Below are 17985 nucleotides of genomic sequence, written 5' to 3'. Positions count from 1 at the left end.
TGTGCTCAGTGTGAACCTGCTTTCATCTGTGAAGAGCACAGAGCGCCAGTGGCGAATTTGCCAATCTTGGTGTTCTCTGGCAAATGCCAAACGTCCTGCACGGTGTTGGGCTGTAAGCACAACCCCCACCTGTGGACGTCGGGCCCTCATACCACCCTCATGGAGTCTGTTTCTGACCGTTTGAGCAGACACATGCACATTTGTGGCCTGCTGGAGGTCATTTTGCAGGGCGCTGGCAGTGCACCTCCTTGCACAAAGGCGGAGGTAGCGGTCCTGCTGCTGGGTTGTTGCCCTCCTACGGCCTCCTCCACGTCTCCTGATGTACTGGCCTGTCTCCTGGTAGCGCCTCCATGCTCTGGACACTACTCTGACAGACACAGCAAACCTTTTTGCCACAGCTCGCATTGATGTGCCATCCTGGATGAGCTGCACTACCTGAGCCACTTGTGTGGGTTGTAGACTCCGTCTCATGCTACCACTAGAGTGAAAGCACCGCCAGCATTCAAAAGTGACCAAAACATCAGCCAGGAAGCATAGGAACTGAGAAGTGGTCTGTGATCACCACCTGCAGAATCACTCCTTTTTTGGGGGTGTCTTGCTAATTGCCTATAATTTCCACCTTTTGTCTATTCCATTTGCACAACAGCATGTGAAATTTATTGTCAATCAGTGTTGCTTCCTAAGTGGACAGTTTGATTTCACAGAAGTGTGATTGACTTGGAGTTACATTGTGTTGTTTAAGTGTTCCCTTTATTTTTTTGAGCAGTGTATATATTATTTTTCAGTATGGGGTAGTTAGCTAGCTAGCTAACTCTCTAGCTAACATATTCATGCTTTGCCTATTCCTCTCTGATTTAGAAAATACTGTTGCACAAACAACATGCTGATCTAGGCCTACACTAGCACTGGTATCAGGCTGTAAGCTAGCGACATTTGCTCTGACTCTGATTGAATTTAGCTAGCTAGCTAGCTAACTATCCATTAGCATTAGCGGCTAACACAATGTTATTTTAGCCACACTTGCTAAGAAACTACAAACTAACATTAAGATAGCTACACAAACTAATAGTGTAGTTATAGAATGCTATGAAATAAGCATCGGTGTCATCAACATCTTGTTGCATCTGACCAGGCAGACTGTAGAGTGAACGACAAGTGAAGTACTCTTGTCTCCTTGGTCGAGCAACAGCATGCTCTCTTGAGTGACATGGGGCAGGGCCTGGTGTGGGAAGGGGCATGCAGGAGGACTGGGAGAGAGAGAGACTTGCAAGTAGCAAACGGAGTGTACTATAAAAACGTATCACATTTCACAATCCAAACATTGAAATAACGTTATAGAAGGTAAAGTACAAACCCAAACCGGTCCCTGCATCAATACTGGTATACAGTTAAATACGGTATACCGCCCAGCCCTATAAGTGAGGATCCAGTGAGTGTCCACTCTGGTATCCATATTGGCTGGACAGAGAGACAGAGTGCGACACTAAACTCAATGTTGTCCTATTTTGTGCTTTTCACACTCTGCATATGGATTTACTTTTGTGACGCAAAATTCCAATGCGGGTTGGAGTGAGTCTGAAACATTAGTGAAAGCTGATGCACTCTGGTTGACCCATAGTGGGACGGGATTGAGTTCAGGCCAGGGCTAGGGCAAGCTACACATGGGCCTGATCCGCCTGAGTCACCAAAGATGGAAAAATCACAATGCAGAGCCAAGGTCAATGGGGCAGACCAGAAAAGGGGCGTGTTTGAGTGGTAAGGCTAAAGCAACTGACTGTAGACGAAGGTTAAGGATGTGAAGTCAGGGAAGGTGCATCTGCGACAGCTGAAAGTCAGATACTAATTTGTTTTTCCATCAACAAGGCTCATATCAACATGGCAGTGTTGCCATTGTTTATAAAATATTTTCTTTATAATGTCTCCAACCCCATATCACACACTCACAAACATTGTACAACAATTAGTGAGAGAGAGCCTCAATCATCACATTCATTTGTATATATCATCCACTGTATACATGAATCACAGCAAAGTTGGTTCCTGTTTCAGTCATGTCTTTGGTCACGTTCGCGTGAGTCAAACAAATAAAGCCTAGTGATTGGTTGACAATAGTGCCTCCTACAATGCAGACGATGGCTGCAGGATGAAGTTGGTGAAGAGCAACTGCAGAAACTTGCAGGCGACTGCAGTCAAAACTTCATGACGTTAGATCACATGATTTTTGTAAAGTTAATGCAGTCACTTGTAGGTACAAGTCGGACAATTTTTATCCCCATAATGCAACACACTTTGAAAGGCGTTGGTCACCGACTTGTGCCTACAAGTAGTGTGTGCACTCGAACGCGCCCAAGGACTAGAGGTGAATAACATTACACATTGCTATCTGAGCAGGATTTGACTTACAGTATGTAGCAACCACAGTTGACCATAGCTGATATTTTCAATGATCCATCCTCTTATGTTCTGGCCAGGTCACGATAGCTACTGTTTCATGCCTGGAGAGTGGAAGATGGTAATAAGGCCTCTTGTGAGAAGCCCGGAGCGGTGTGTGTGTGACTGAGTGTGAGAGAATTAATTAGTGGAACAAGCCATGTAACAAGGATCCTATAGGGATGACATGTTAAAGAATTAGCTAACTGGTTTGGAGGTGTAGGGGAGTAAAATTAGTGTTATCACAATACCAGCATTTTGACTTCGATACCGATACCAGGTTTAGTATCACAATACTCAATATCATCACGATACTCGATAACAAAATAATACTAAAACGATACCACGGCAAAAAAAGAAGGCATATTAGCCTAAGATACAGTATGGCACTTGATCCAGACAGATAAATATAGCTCAATCATTCAATCGTTCAAGTTGTTGGGAATCATTACATTTGATTTTGTATGCATGAATTAATCACTTATTCAATCATACAATCAATTTGACGTTGTTTTACTACATAACAACATAATAGTAATCATGTATTTGAGTGATACATTTCTATTGATAAACTGGGTAAATCAAGATGTAGCCTAGGCCTATCCACAATACAGGTGAATGTATATTCAATAGTAGTGTGTGCATGCATTGAGTTACTGAGCTTGTTTTGTCTGATTTCATGAGCTTGCTACAGATTACAAACAATATCCCTTCCATTTGGGACTTGTTTTATTGTACTGATCAATAACATTTGCGTCAAAGTGGCTTAGTCTACAAACATGTGCGCTGTCTCTTTAACCAGTATTGATGTCATTCACACAGCAAGAAGGGGGAAGCCGTTGGTGCACAGTCAGTTCAAAGTACGACTGTATATTTTATAGGTGAAGGGGGATACTTAGTCAGTTGTACAACTTAGTCAGTTGTGGCAATCAGCTTTGAAATCAGTATATTTTGAGTTATGGTTTGCATATTATCACCAACAAAGTAATAGCGTTGTGAATTGAAATTAGCCCCAGCTGTCAGCTGGCAAGAAAAGTTAGCCTACAAAGATACTACCGGTATCTTCTTGCATTGTAAAGTGTTTAAGCCTGTATTAACGATTTCAACATTTCTACATGCTGTGTCGCATTATTAAAGTGTTTTGGGATAGGCGTCCCGCTAGTGGGACACAAGCCGAAAACATCCGGTGAAATTGGAGGGCGCGCAATTCAAATAAATAATCGTAATATTAAACATTCATGAACATACAAGTGTCTTATATCATTTAAAGCTTAACTTCTTGTTAATCTAACTGCGTTGTCAGATTTCAAAAAGGCTTTACGGCGAAAGCATACCATGCGATTGTCTGAGGACGTCGCCCCACATCAACATATTTTTCAACCAGCACAGGCTTCACAAAATCCCATAAAGCGATTAAATAAATCACTTACTTTTGAAGATCTTTTTGAAGATCCCAGCTACAACATGAATGGTCGTTTTGTTAGATAAAATCCTTCTTTATATCCCAAAAAGTCAGTTTAGTTGGTGCCATCGATTTCAGTAATCCACTCGTTCAACATGCAGACAAAGGAGTCCAAAAAGCTACCGCTAAACTTCGTCCAAACAAGACAAACTACGTTTCTATACAATCCTCAGGTACTCTAAAATGTAAATAAACTATAATATTTAATACGGAAAGTAGTATGTTCAATAGGAAAGAAAAATGTGTAAGCGCACGCCCTCTCCCTCGCGTGCTGAAAGACTGATATTGTTCAGGTGGTCTCCCAACCAAAACTCCAAATACTTGTTAGTTTTTTCAAAAAAGAAGCCTGAAACCTTTAATAAAGACTGTTGACATCTAGTGGAAGCCATAGGAATTGTAATCTGGGAGACGGATTTACATAGAAACAATAGTTTTCCATAATAAGAAGCTGGGACCTCCCCCCAAAATATTCTGGTTGGATGTTCTTCGGATTTTTGCCTGTCATATCAATTCTGTTATATTCTCAGACATTATTTTAACAGTTTTAGAAACTTCAAAGTGTTTTCTATCCAATGCTACCAATTATATGCATATCCTGGCTTCTGGGCCTGAGTAACAGGCAGTTTACTTTGGGCATGTCAGTCAGGCGGAAATTCAGGAAACTAGACCCTATCCCTAAGAAGAGATATATATATATATACACTGCTCAAAAAAATAAAGGGAACACTAAAATAACACATCCTAGATCTGAATGAATGAAATATTCTTATTAAATACTTTTTTCTTTACATAGTTGAATGTGCTGACAACAAAATCACACAAAAATTTTCAATGGAAATCAAATTTATCAACCCATGGAGGTCTGGATTTGGAGTCACACTCAAAATTAAAGTGGAAAACCACACTACAGGCTGATCCAACTTTGATGTAATGTCCTTAAAACAAGTCAAAATGAGGCTCAGTAGTGTGTGTGGCCTCCACGTGCCTGTATGACCTCCCTACAATGCCTGGGCATGCTCCTGATGAGGTGGCGGATGGTCTCCTGAGGGATCTCCTCCCAGACCTGGACTAAAGCATCCGCCAACTCCTGGACAGTCTGTGGTGCAACGTGGCGTTGGTGGATGGAGCGAGACATGATGTCCCAGATGTGCTCAATTGGATTCAGGTCTGGGGAACGGGCGGGCCAGTCCATAGCATCAATGCCTTCCTCTTGCAGGAACTGCTGACACACTCCAGCCACATGCGGTCTAGCATTATCTTGCATTAGGAGGAACCCAGGGCCAACCGCACCAGCATATGGTCTCACAAGGGGTCTGAGGATCTCATCTTGGTACCTAATGGCAGTCAGGCTACCTCTGGCGAGCACATGGAGGGCTGTGCGGCCCCCCAAAGAAATGCCACCCCACACCATGACTGACCCACCGCCAAACCGGTCATGCTGGAGGATGTTGCAGGCAGCAGAACGTTCTCCACGGCGTCTCCAGACTCTGTCACGTCTGTCACATGTGCTCAGTGTGAACCTGCTTTCATCTGTGAAGAGCACAGGGCGCCAGTGGCGAATTTGCCAATCTTGGTGTTCTCTGGCAAATGCCAAACGTCCTGCACGGTGTTGGGCTGTAAGCACAACCCCCACCTGTGGACGTCGGGCCCTCATACCACCCTCATGGAGTCTGTTTCTGACCGTTTGAGCAGACACATGCACATTTGTGGCCTGCTGGAGGTCATTTTGCAGGGCTCTGGCAGTGCTCCACCTGCTTCTCCTTGCACAAAGGCGGAGGTAGCGGTCCTGCTGCTGGGTTGTTGCCCTCCTACGGCCTCGTCCACGTCTCCTGATGTACTGGCCTGTCTCCTGGTAGCGCCTCCATGCTCTGGACTCTACGCTGACAGACACAGCAAACCTTCTTGCCACAGCTCGCATTGATGTGCCATCCTGGATGAGCTGCACTACCTGAGCCACTTGTGTGGGTTGTAGACTCCGTCTCATGCTACCACTAGAGTGAAAGCACCGCCAGCATTCAAAAGTGACCAAAACATCAGCCAGGAAGCATAGGAACTGAGAAGTGGTCTGTGGTCACCACCTGCAGAACCACTCCTTTATTGGGGGTGTCTTGCTAATTGCCTATAATTTCAACCTGTTGTCTATTCCATTTGCACAACAGCATGTGAAATCTATTGTCGATCAGTGTTGCTTCCTAAGTGGACAGTTTGATTTCACAGAAGTGTGATTGACTTGGAGTTACATTGTGTTGTTTAAGTGTTCCCTTTATTTTTTTGAGCAGTGTATATATATATATATATATATATATATATATATATATATATATATCATATATATATATATATATATATATATATATATATATATATATATATATATATATAAACTTCTGTGCAGCATGAGTGGGAAGCTAACATGATGCAGCCCAGACTCCCAGTGCAGCCTAGCAGTGAGTAAGTGGAGCAGGCAGGTTGCTCTATAATAAGGGGGACATCGGCTTGATCCTTGAGAAAATTCTATTATCAAACCGTTTTTCATGTTCTGGTTTCGAAAAAGTACAGAAGTTTCGGTATACCGTGTAACACTATGTAGCATAGTGAGAGTGAGGGGTGTATTTGTGTAGTATTCAGTACGGTTCATGGTTGAATGTCAGTAGTAGTTCGGTCCGTGTGTGTGAGGCGTGCTCAATGTCACCACCAGGCCCCAGGGACACGGCAACCCATGTGCTGCTCCACAAACTCTCTACCCGGAATGTCGAGTAAAGCAGCTTGAAAAGTTGTTGCCCAGCAGTCAAAACACACACACACAAACTCATGCATGCACAAACTCACTCCCTCATTCACATGCAAACACACCATCTCACACACTGCGCTGATACACTGATTTTTCCATTATGTCCAACTGTTTGCCTACTGCACAGCTTTGCTTCATACTCCCTTAGTCCTACTCTGTTAGTTCAGAATGTCCAATTTGTCACATTATTGGCTCAATAAGACTGCTCTAATACCCCCCACACACTTCTAAAGATTTTCCTTCAGTTAAACTTGTAATGAACACGATGGGAGACAGAGACCTGGTTTCAAGCGCAGGGCGCAGCAGGTGTTTATTGTAAGGACCACAGGACGAGGCAGGTAGCTGTGTCCAGGGGCAGGCAGAAGGTCATACACAGAGGTCCAAAAAGGCAACAGTACAAGCAGGGAAAAGGCTAGTAATGTTGTCCGGGAGATCAGGCAATAGGTCCATAATAGGAAATCCGATAGGCTAAAGTACAGGCAGGGAATAGGCGTCGTTAGTGAGGCAGGCAAAAACTATCACACATGGGAGTAGATTATGGGGAAAAACCAGGGCTCCGAAGAGAAGTGTGTCACAAAACAAACCTCACAACGATGGGGTGCAATGAACTGAACTAAATAGTGTGTAAATGACCGACAGGTGAGTGAACAGGTGATCAGAATTCAGGTGATTGGGATCTGGAGAGTGAGCTGCGTTCAGGGGATCTACGTGTTTGAGAGTGTGAGTTGGGAAGTGGGCTGGAAAGTGAGCTGCGTTCAGGGGATCTACGTGTTTGAGAGTGTGAGTTGGGAAGCAGACGTTACAAAACTGTTACCTCAGAGCTTTGCTTTAGACTCCTACTCTGTTACTTCAGAATGTCTCATTTGTCATACTAAACGGCTTAATAAGTCAAAACTAGGCTACTCTAATACGTAATACCCTCCCACACTGCTACATGCTTCTCACTGTGCTTCAATCCACCGAGGACTTGACTGTGAGAGTAGTATGTTTTTGTGGAAACAGTGTAGTGTGTTTTGGTGGCAATGCGAGCAGCTGTAGACTATATAGATGTGTGCATGTGTTGCTGCATGCTTTCTCTGGTTTAAGTTTAATCTATGTGAACCGACTAACTCACTCAATGTCATGGGGTTTAGTGGACGATTGGCTTCATTGGAATATTGCATAATTCAGGAAAACATACACATACACACTAATATGCGAGGGAACTCGAAGAACAGCTAAACACAACAGCATGCTCCATATGCTTCTCTCCAGCCAACTACAGGGAGGAGCTCTAGCATTGACTGTGGCTCTGACATATGTTTACTCCCTTTTCCTGGAGGCAGAACAGAAGAGTGTGTGTTTGTAAGAGGAAGAGAAAGTCAAAGAATGAATGTGGAATCGAAAGCACAGAATACAGAATCAGGACATTCTGTGCTCTTGACCTTTGCACCCAAACTGAAACTGACTTGCACTTTTCACCAGTGACAAAGTTGACATTTTTATGAGTAACATGCACAGGATACATATGGCATACACCATCCAACGAAATGATTACTTGCAGGTTCATTCTTGGCAATGCAACAACAATAATAAAACATAAGATTACGAACATAAAGTAAATGGCTCAGTAGAATAGAATAAACATTTTATTAAAGTATAATACAGAAAGGCACAATTTATAGTCCAATATTTACACGTATATTGAGGAAAGGGGGATTGGGGGGCAAGTGTTTCAATTGTGCAGATTTAGCAATAGTAAATAAGAGTCTGGTATGCAGCAGTGTGTAGCATGAAGTCCCCACAAGAATAGTAAACAAACTAAATTTGACCAACTGGGGACATTTTGTTGGTCCCCACAAGGTCAAATGCTACTTCTAGGGAGTGTAGAGTTAAGGTTAGAATTAGTATTAGAGTTAGAATTAGGGTTAGAGTTTGGAGCTAGGGTTAGTTTTAGGGTTAGGAGCTAGGGTTAGGGTTAGGTTTAGGGTTAGGGTTAAGGTTAGGTTTTTGGGATAGGGTTAAGGTTAGGGATAGGGTAAGGGTAGGGGTGTGGGTTAGGTTTAGTGTGTGTGTGTGTGTGTGTGTGTGTGTGTGTGTGTGTGTGTTTCTGTGTGTGTGTGTGTGTGTGTGTGTGTGTGTGTGTGTGTGTGTGTGTGTGTGTGTGTGTGTGTGTGTGTGTGTGTGTGTGTGTGTGTGTGTGTGTGTGTGTGTGTGTGTGTGTGTGTGTGCGCTATGGTGTGGAGAGCCAGTACAGGTGGTCCGTCAAGTTCAAGTGTTCAGCAGTATGATGGCTTGTAGATAGAAATTCTCTCTGAGCCTGTTGGTGTCAGACCTCATGCAAGGGAGTGAACAGCTCGTGGCTGGGGTGTGTGTGGTCTTTGATGATGCAGCGGGACTTCCTCAGGCACTGTTTCAAATAGATGTCCTGGATGGGTGGGAACATAGCCCCAGTGATGTACTGGGCCATCTTCACCACCCGCTGGAGGGCCTTGCGGTTGTGGATGGAGCAATTCCTGTACCAGGCTTGATGCAACCGGTCAGGACGCTCTCGATGGTGTAGCAGTAGCATTTGGAGAGGACCCAGGATGGCATGCCGGATTTTATCAGCCGCATCAGGAAGTAGAGGCGCTGTTGAGCCATCTTGACAAGAGTGGTGGTGTTTTTGGGCCTTGTCAAGTCGTCTGTGGACACCGAGGAACGTAAAACTGCTGACACACTCTACTGCAGTCCTCTTGATGTGGATCGGGGCGTGTTCCCTCCTTTGCTTCCTGAAGTCAATCAATTAATTTGTTTTGCTGATGTTGAGGGAGAGGTTGTTGTCCTCGCACCACAATGCCAGTTCACTTACCTCCTCCCTATAGGCTGACTCGTCGTTGTTAGTTATCAAGCGTACAACCGTGGGGTCGTCAGCAAACTTGATTATGGAGTTGGTGTCGTGCAAAGCCACGCAATCGTGGCTGAACAGGGAGTACAGCCGAGGGCTGAGGACACACCCCTGGGGGGCCCCTAAGGGAGTACCGCAGAGGGTTGAGGACACACCCCTGGGGAGCTCCTATGTTAAGAGTCAGTGTGGAGGAAGTGTTGTTGCCAATCCTCACAGCCTGTGGTCTGCCTGTCAGGAAGTCCAGGATCCAGATGCAAAGGGTAATGTCCAGACCCAGGGCTCTGAGCTTGGTGGCAAGCTTGGAGGGAACAATAGTGCTGAATGCTGATTTGTAGTCAATGAACAGCATTCTCACATATGGTGTTCCTCTTGTCCAGATGTGTTAGAGCCGTGTGAATAGCAATGAAAATGGCATGGATCTATTGGTGGGTCTATTGGAAGGCAAATTGGAGTGGGTCCAGTGTCTCTGTCATGCTAGCCTTGATGTGGGCCATGGCCAGCATCTCAAAGCATTTTTAATGATGACAGAGGTGATACACAACATGAGTATGTGGACACCTGCTCGTCGAACATCTCATTCCAAAATAATAGGTATTAATATGGAGTTGGTCCCCCTGTGCTTCTTTAACAGCCTCCACTCTTCTGGGAAGGCTTTCCACTAGATGTTGGAACATGGCTGCAGGAACTTGCTTCCATTCAGCCACAAGAGCATTAGTGAAGTCAGGCACTTAAAGTGGATTGGGAAAGTATTCAGACCCCTTGACTTTTTCCACATTTTGTTATATTACAGCCTTATTCTAAAATGGATTAAATAATTTTCCCCCTCATCCACCGACACACAATACCCTACAATGACAAAACAAAAAGATTTTTATACATTTTTGGACATTTATTAAAAATCTAAACTGGAAATATCACATTTACATAAGTATTCCAACCCTTTACTCGGTACTTTGTTGAATTACCTTTGGCAGTGATTACAGCCTTGACTCTTTTTGGGTAAGACACTACACGCTTGGCACACCTGTATTTAGTGAGTTTCTCCCATTCCTCTCTGCAGATCCTCTCAAGCTCTATCAGGTTGGATGGGGAGCGTCGTTGCACAGCTATCTTCAGGTCTCTTCAGAGATGTTCGATCAGGTTCAAGTCCGGGCTCTGGCTGGGCCATTCTAGGACATTCAGAGACTTGTCCCGAAACCACTCCAGTGTTGTCTTGGCTGTGTGCTTAGGGTCATTGTTCTGCTGGAAGGTGAACCCTTGCCCCAGTCTGAGGACCTGAGTGCTCTGAGGCAGGTTTTCATCAAGGATCTCTCTGTACTTTGCTCCGTTCCATCTTTCCCTCATTCCTTACTAGTCTCCCAGTTCCTGCTGCTCAAAAACATCCCCACAGCATGATGCTGCCACCACTATGCTTCACCATAGGGATGGTGCCAGGTTTCCTCCAGACATGATGCTTCTCATTCAGGCCAAAGAGTTCAATCTTGGTTTCATCAGACCAGAGAATCTTGTTTCTTATGGTCTGAGAGTCTTTAGATTTTGTTCCTTTTACGGAGGAGTGGCTTCCGTCTGGCCACATAAAGGCCTTATTGATGGAATGCTGCAGAGATGGTTGTCCTTCTGGAAGGTTCTCCAATCTCCACAGACCATCGGGTTCTTGGTCACCCCCTTGACCAAGGACCTTCTCCCCCGATTGTTCAGTTTGGCCCGGCGGCCAGCTCTAGGAAGAATCTTGGATGTTCCATTTAAGAATGATGGAGGCCACTGTATTCTTGGGGAGCTTCAATGCTGCAGAAATGTTTTGGTACCCTTCCCCAGATCTGTGCCTCGATACAATCCTGTCTCGGTGCTTTGCGGACAATTCCTTCGACCTCATGGCTTGGTTTTTGCTCTGACATGCACTGTCAACTGTGGGACCTTATATAGACAGGTGTGTTCCTTTCCAAATCATGTCCAATAAACTGAATTTACCACAGGTGGACTCCAATCAAGTTGTAGAAACATCTCAAGGATCATCATTTGCAAAATATCTAAAAACCTGTTCTCGCGTTTTAATTATGCGGTATTGTGTGTAGATTGATGAGGATTTTTTATTTATTTAATCCATTTTAGAATAAGGCTGTAACGTAACAAAATGTGGAACTATCAAGGGGTCTGAATACACTGTATGTTGGGTGATTAAGCCTCGCTCGCAGTCAGCGTTCTAATTCATCACAAAGGTGTTCGATGGGGTTGAGGTCAGGGCTCTTCGCAGGCCTGCCAAATTCTTCCACATCAATCTCAACAAACTGTTTCTGTATGGACCTCGCTTTGTGCACGAGGGCATTGTCATGCTGAAACAATAAAGGGCCTTCCCCAAACTGTTGCCACAAAGTTGGATGCACAGAATCGTCTAGAATGTCATTGCACGCTGTAGCATTAAGATTTAGCTTCACTGGAACTAAGGGGCCTAGCACGAATTATAGAAAAACAGCCCCAGTCCATTATTCCTCCTCCACCAAACTTTATACATTCGGGCAAGTAGTCTTCTCCTGGCATCCACCAAACCCAGATGTGTCCGTTGGACTGCTAGATGGTGAAGCGTGATTCATCACTCCAGAGAATGCGTTTCCACTGCTCCAGAGTCCAATGGCGACGAGCTTTACACCACTCCAGCTGACGCTTGGCATTGCGTATGGTGATCTTAGGCTTGTGTGAGGATGTTTGGCCATGGAAACTCATTTCATTAAGCTCCAGACGAACAGTTATTGTGCTGACGTTGCTTCCAGAGGCAGTTTGGAACTCGTTAGTGAGTGTTGCAACTGAGGACAGACGATTTTTACGCACTACGCGATTCAGCATTCGGCGGTCTCGTTTTGTGAGCTTGTATGGCCTACCACTTTGCGGCTGAGCCGTTGATGCTCCTAGACGTTTCACTTCACAATTACAGCACTTACAGTTGACAGGGGCAGCTCTAGCAGGGCAGAATATTTTTGGAAAGGTGGCATCCTATGACGGTGCCACATTGAAAGTCACTGAGCTCTTCAGTACAGGCCATTCTACTGCCAATGTTTGTCTATGGAGAGTGCATGGCTGTGTGCCCGATGTTATTCACCTGTCAGCAACGGGTATGGCTGGAATAGCCAAATCCACTAATTTGAAGGGGTATTGTGACGGAGAAGTCTGTCACTGGCCGCGGGCAGCGTTTGGTACACTAACACACACACATTCATCGTGCCTCCCTGCTCCGTTATCAGCTATGTTAACAATGTGGGTCGACACACAAGTTCATTTCTCTATCTTAGTACATACATTTCATACTTTATTTTTACCTCCCATCAGTAACAGTTTATGGTATAAAGAATATACAGACAAGCGTTCATGTTTAATTTAAGCAACGTTTATTGTACTTATCAATGTTATGGATGAGTGCGTTGTTTGTTTGGTTCTGTTCCTCTATCTCCATCTCTGTAGCTTCCGGGTATGCTGGGATAAGGACCAGAGCTACGGTAATCGGGCTGGCTTTGTAGTGCCTGTCCTGAATGGCTCGTTCATGTGAATGGGCATATTGGGAGACTCCATGTCAGTAGGGATATGAGATTTTGTAAATGTGTTATATTGGTATATTGTATCATGAGAAACGTGTTGCAATGTATATAATTCATTATGTTTAGCTGAGTGGAAAATGTAGGCTTTGATGACGGTAATTGCTTAATTAATTAGAGCTGTGTATGTTCTGCTGGGAGGGGCTTCCCCTACAAAAGGAGCCTCTCTTTCAGTTCAAGGGGGGGGGACCATTTTGAATTGAGCTGTTGATGGGGCAGCATCGACAGCATTTAAGCTGTCCCCATAATGTATACTTTGGATGGCAGTACTGTTGTTTTCCTTCCGGATTCACTATGTAAATAAACACCCACAGAAGTACTTTTGCGGCTCCGCCATCTTTTTATTTGATAGAGATTAGGTTTTTCAGTTTAGCCTTCTGGCCTACTCTACGTGACAGGTATCCACATACTTCTAACCATGTAGTGTAGTAATTTGGGCATGTCACCTTGGCTTTCTTGGGCACCACGATGATGGTGGTCTCCTTGAACCGTGGAAACTGCAGCTTGGGACAGGTTGAAGATGTTTGAGAAGACGCCCGCCAGCTGGTCAACGCACACTCTGACGACGCGCCCAGGGATGCCATCTGGGCCAGCGGCTTTGTGATTATTCACTCTTTTGAGAGTTTTCCTCACATCAGCCTTGGAGAACGACAGTATCTGGTCGTCTGGAGTAGCGAGAGCCTTCCTTGTTGGCTCGGTATTGTCTGCCTTGAAGCGAACATAGAATGTGTTAAGCTCATCTGGAAGGGAGGCTTCGTGGGCACCACACAGCTGGATTTGCCTTTGTAGTCTGTGATAGCCTGTAGTCCTTGCCACATGCGTCGCGAGTTGTCGAACATCGATTCAAGTTTGAGTTTTTTTGTATTTTTACGTCTGAATGGATTTGCAGAGCTTGTACCTGCTTGGCTTGTATGCGTCGCGTGCCACCGAGTTCTGCTGACATTGAATGCTGCAGTACGGGCTTTCAGTACGGGCTCTCATCTAGGGTTTTTGGTTGGGGTGTTTCCAGATTGTTATTGTGGGTACAGCATCATCAACACATTACTTAATGAAGCAACTGATGATGTATATTCTTCAATGTTGATAGATGAGTCCTGGGTGGATGACTTTTTAAACATATTCCAATCAGTATTCTCAAAACAGTCCTGTAGCATTGAGTGTGCCTCGTCTGTCCAGCACCTTACTATTCTCTATGTTGGTTGCTCCCTCTTGAGTTGCTTCTTGTACTGTAGGTGGGGAGTAGAAACAGAGAGACGTGTTCTGATTGGCCAAAGTGGGGGTGGGGAGAGGCTTTGTACATGTCATGGATGTTTGTGTACATCCTGCACGTTACCTCTGTTGGTGATACTTTGGAAGAACTTGTTTTAAATTTGCTTTGTTAAAATCTCCTGCGACAGTAAAGACTGCTTCCGCTTGAGAGGATTCTTGCTGGCTAATGTTCTTGTACAGTTTGCTGAGTTGCATTTCTTAGAATTAAATGTGAAAAGAAAGAGTTGTGCTGTGGGAAGACATTTTGTTGCATTCTTCTCATTACTGTTCATAAAACCCACAACAACAACCACACTATAAATAATTGTGTCCCTATCGCGGCCAGGCGGGGCACCGGCTCCAGCGGTGTCCGGTGCATCCCAACCCGAAGTCCACTGGGGCAGAGGGTCTGCCCCGTGATCCTCCGTCTCCCAGGGTAGGCGTGAGTATTCCTTCATCATCGTTTTCCGTCAAACTCTTCCTGGTTTCCATTTCACTGGTTGGCTGTCCCTCAGGTGTTGTCCCTTCTGCTTCACCTGGGCTCCTGTACACAAAGCCATCCTTGGCCTCCCGTGGCTCCAATGTCATGACCCCACCATCTCCTGGTCGAGGATGAAAATCACTGCATTGGCACCCGGATGTCGGAAGACCTGCTTTCCCTTATCTTGTGGTTCCAGTCTGTTGAGAGTGACCTCCAGCCCACCATTCCTTCCTCCCATAACATTGGCCCCGTGTACTGTCACGTCTACTCCCGCTCTCCTGCTCCGGTGATCGACGTCGCCAGTTTACTAACCACCTGTCCGGGCAACCATCATTACGCACACCTGTGCCCCATCATCATACACACCTGGACTTCATCACCACCTTGATTACTTCCCCTTTATTTAGCACTCTGTAGCCTCCCTCATCAGGCATTATTGGTTATGTTTTCATGTCCAGGCACTTCTCTTGTTTTGCATCGCTCCATGTTCATTGTTATTATTATTACTACGACTGCAGCTGCTTCCTGACTCCTGCGTCTCCATTACAATACTGTCATTTAGAAAGTAAATCGGTTGATTGACAGGGTACAAAAATGCACGTCACAACACCCCTAGCCACAAAGCTAATGTGTTGAGTGTTCTGTCCTTACTTGCAGAATGAAAGAGGAGAGAAAGACTGAGTGGTTCCGACTGGGCCCAGTGTGAGTGAGGGAACAGAAGGTCCAGGTCATTTACAACTAGGTCCACCAATGGGTCTGCATAGCAATGAGCGAGGAGAGACGCTTTGGATCCATCCCTGTTTGAAATATTCTGTCTGTCTGTCTGTCTGTCTGTCTGTCTGTCTGTCTGTCTGTCTGTCTGTCTGTCTGTCTGTCTGTCTGTCTGTCTGTCTGTCTGTCTGTCTGTCTGTCTGTCTGTGTTAATGTGAACTCTAAGTTTAGTACCTTACTATAATTCCATCTGTCTTTACCTGTTTGTGTAGAGAATGTGTCTGTTTTTTATTGTTCGCAACACTTCCTGTGCATCTGTGTGTCTGTCTGCATCTGTGTGTGTGAGAGGGCTAAGTAGTGGAGGTGTTGAGAGCTAGTTGGACTGTGTGTAGGCTGGGAGGCACGTCTGCGGCTCTCACCCCACACAGCTTCTACCCAGTCCAACTGTGTGATGTAAGTGCCTTAATGTGTTTGGACCCCAGGAAGAGTAGCTGCCAGCAGGAACTAATGGGGATCCATAATAAATACAAATACAGCTCTGGCCTCTACAGGATAACTCCCCCATCTCTACTGAGACAGACTGGAGGGTTCCACAAACAGTTGATCCTTCCTACTGAGATAGAACACAGCTGACATGTAGGGCTATAAGAAGATGAGAAGGAGATACAGTGGGGCAAAAAAGTATTTAGTCAGCCACCAATTGTGCAAGTTCTCCCACTTAAAAAGATGAGAGAGGCCTGTAATTTTCATCATAGGTACACTTCAACTATGACAGACAAAATGAGAAAAAAAAATCCAGAAAATCACATTGTAGGATTTTTTATGAATTTATTTGCAAATTATGGTGGAAAATAAGTATTTGGTCAATAACAAAAGTTTATCTCAATACTTTGTTATATACCCTTTGTTGGCAATGACAGAGGTCAAACGTTTTCTGTAAGTCTTCACAAGGTTTTCACACACTGTTGCTGGTATTTTGACCCATTCCTCCATGCAGATCTCCTCTAGAGCAGTGATATTTTGGGGCTGTTGCTGGGCAACACGGACTTTCAACTCCCTCCAAAGATTTTCTATGGTTTTGAGATCTGGAGACTGGCTAGGCCACTCCAGGACCTTGAAATGCTTCTTACGAAGCCACTCCTTCGTTGCCCGGGCGGTGTGTTTGGGATCATTGTCATGCTGAAAGACCCAGCCACGTTTCATCTTCAATGCCCTTGCTGATGGAAGGAGGTTTTCACTCAAAATCTCACGATACATGGCCCCATTCATTCTTTCCTTTACACGGATCAGTCGTCCTGGTCCCTTTGCAGAAAAACAGCCCCAAAGCATGATGTTTCCACCCCCATGCTTCACAGTAGGTATGGTGTTCTTTGGATGCAACTCAGCATTCTTTCTCCTCCAAACACGACGAGTTGAGTTTTTACCAAAAAGTTCTATTTTGGTTTCATCTGACCATATGACATTCTCCCAATCTTCTTCTGGATCATCCAAATGCTCTCTAGCAAACTTCAGACGGGCCTGGACATGTACTGGCTTAAGCAGGGGGACACGTCTGGCACTGCAGGATTTGAGTCCCTGGCGGCATAGTGTGTTACTGATGGTAGGCTTTGTTACTTTGGTCCCAGCTCTCTGCAGGTCATTCACTAGGTCCCCCCGTGTGGTTCTGGGATTTTTGCTCACCGTTCTTGTGATCATTTTGACCCCATGGGGTGAGATCTTGCGTGGAGCTCCAGATCGAGGGAGATTATCAGTGGTCTTGTATGTCTTCCATTTCCTAATAATTGCTCCCACAGTTGATTTCTTCAAACCAAGCTGCTTACCTATTGCAGATTCAGTCTTCCCAGCCTGGTGCAGGTCTACAATTTTGTTTCTGGTGTCCTTTGACAGCTCTTTGGTCTTGGCCATAGTGGAGTTTGGAGTGTGACTGTTTGAGGTTGTGGACAGGTGTCTTTTATACTGATAACAAGTTCAAACAGGTGCCATTAATACAGGTAACGAGTGGAGGACAGAGGAGCCTCTTAAAGAAGAAGTTACAGGTCTGTGAGAGCCAGAAATCTTGCTTGTTTGTAGGTGACCAAATACTTATATTCCACCATAATTTGCAAATAAATTCATTAAAAATCCTACAATGTGATTTTCTGGATTTTTTTTTCTCATTTTGTCTGTCATAGTTGAAGTGTACCTATGATGAAAATTACAGGCCTCTCTCATCTTTTTAAGTGGGAGAACTTGCACAATTGGTGGCTGACTAAATACTTTTTTGCCCCACTGTATATACTGTAGGCAACGGTAGGACAGAGATCAGGCAGATATACAGGAAACAGAAGTGATTTATTCTGACCTCCCCACTTTATAATTGGAAGAAGTGTAAACTAACATAGCCTATTAGCTAGAAAATGTAACTCCGAACTAGGG

At 44.7% G+C, this 17985-nt stretch overlaps 1 pseudogene; it reads right to left on the bottom strand.

The window, feature by feature from the left end:
- The window catches only part of LOC120064743, a 103221-nt pseudogene that overhangs the window by 73919 nt on the left and 11317 nt on the right, over nt 1-17985 (bottom strand).

The sequence above is a fragment of the Salvelinus namaycush genome, chromosome 20, assembly GCF_016432855.1.
Source record: "Salvelinus namaycush isolate Seneca chromosome 20, SaNama_1.0, whole genome shotgun sequence".
Taxonomy (NCBI): domain Eukaryota; kingdom Metazoa; phylum Chordata; class Actinopteri; order Salmoniformes; family Salmonidae; genus Salvelinus; species Salvelinus namaycush.
The sequence above is the reverse complement of the archived record's forward strand: the minus strand, read 5'-3'. Positions and strand labels throughout refer to the sequence as shown.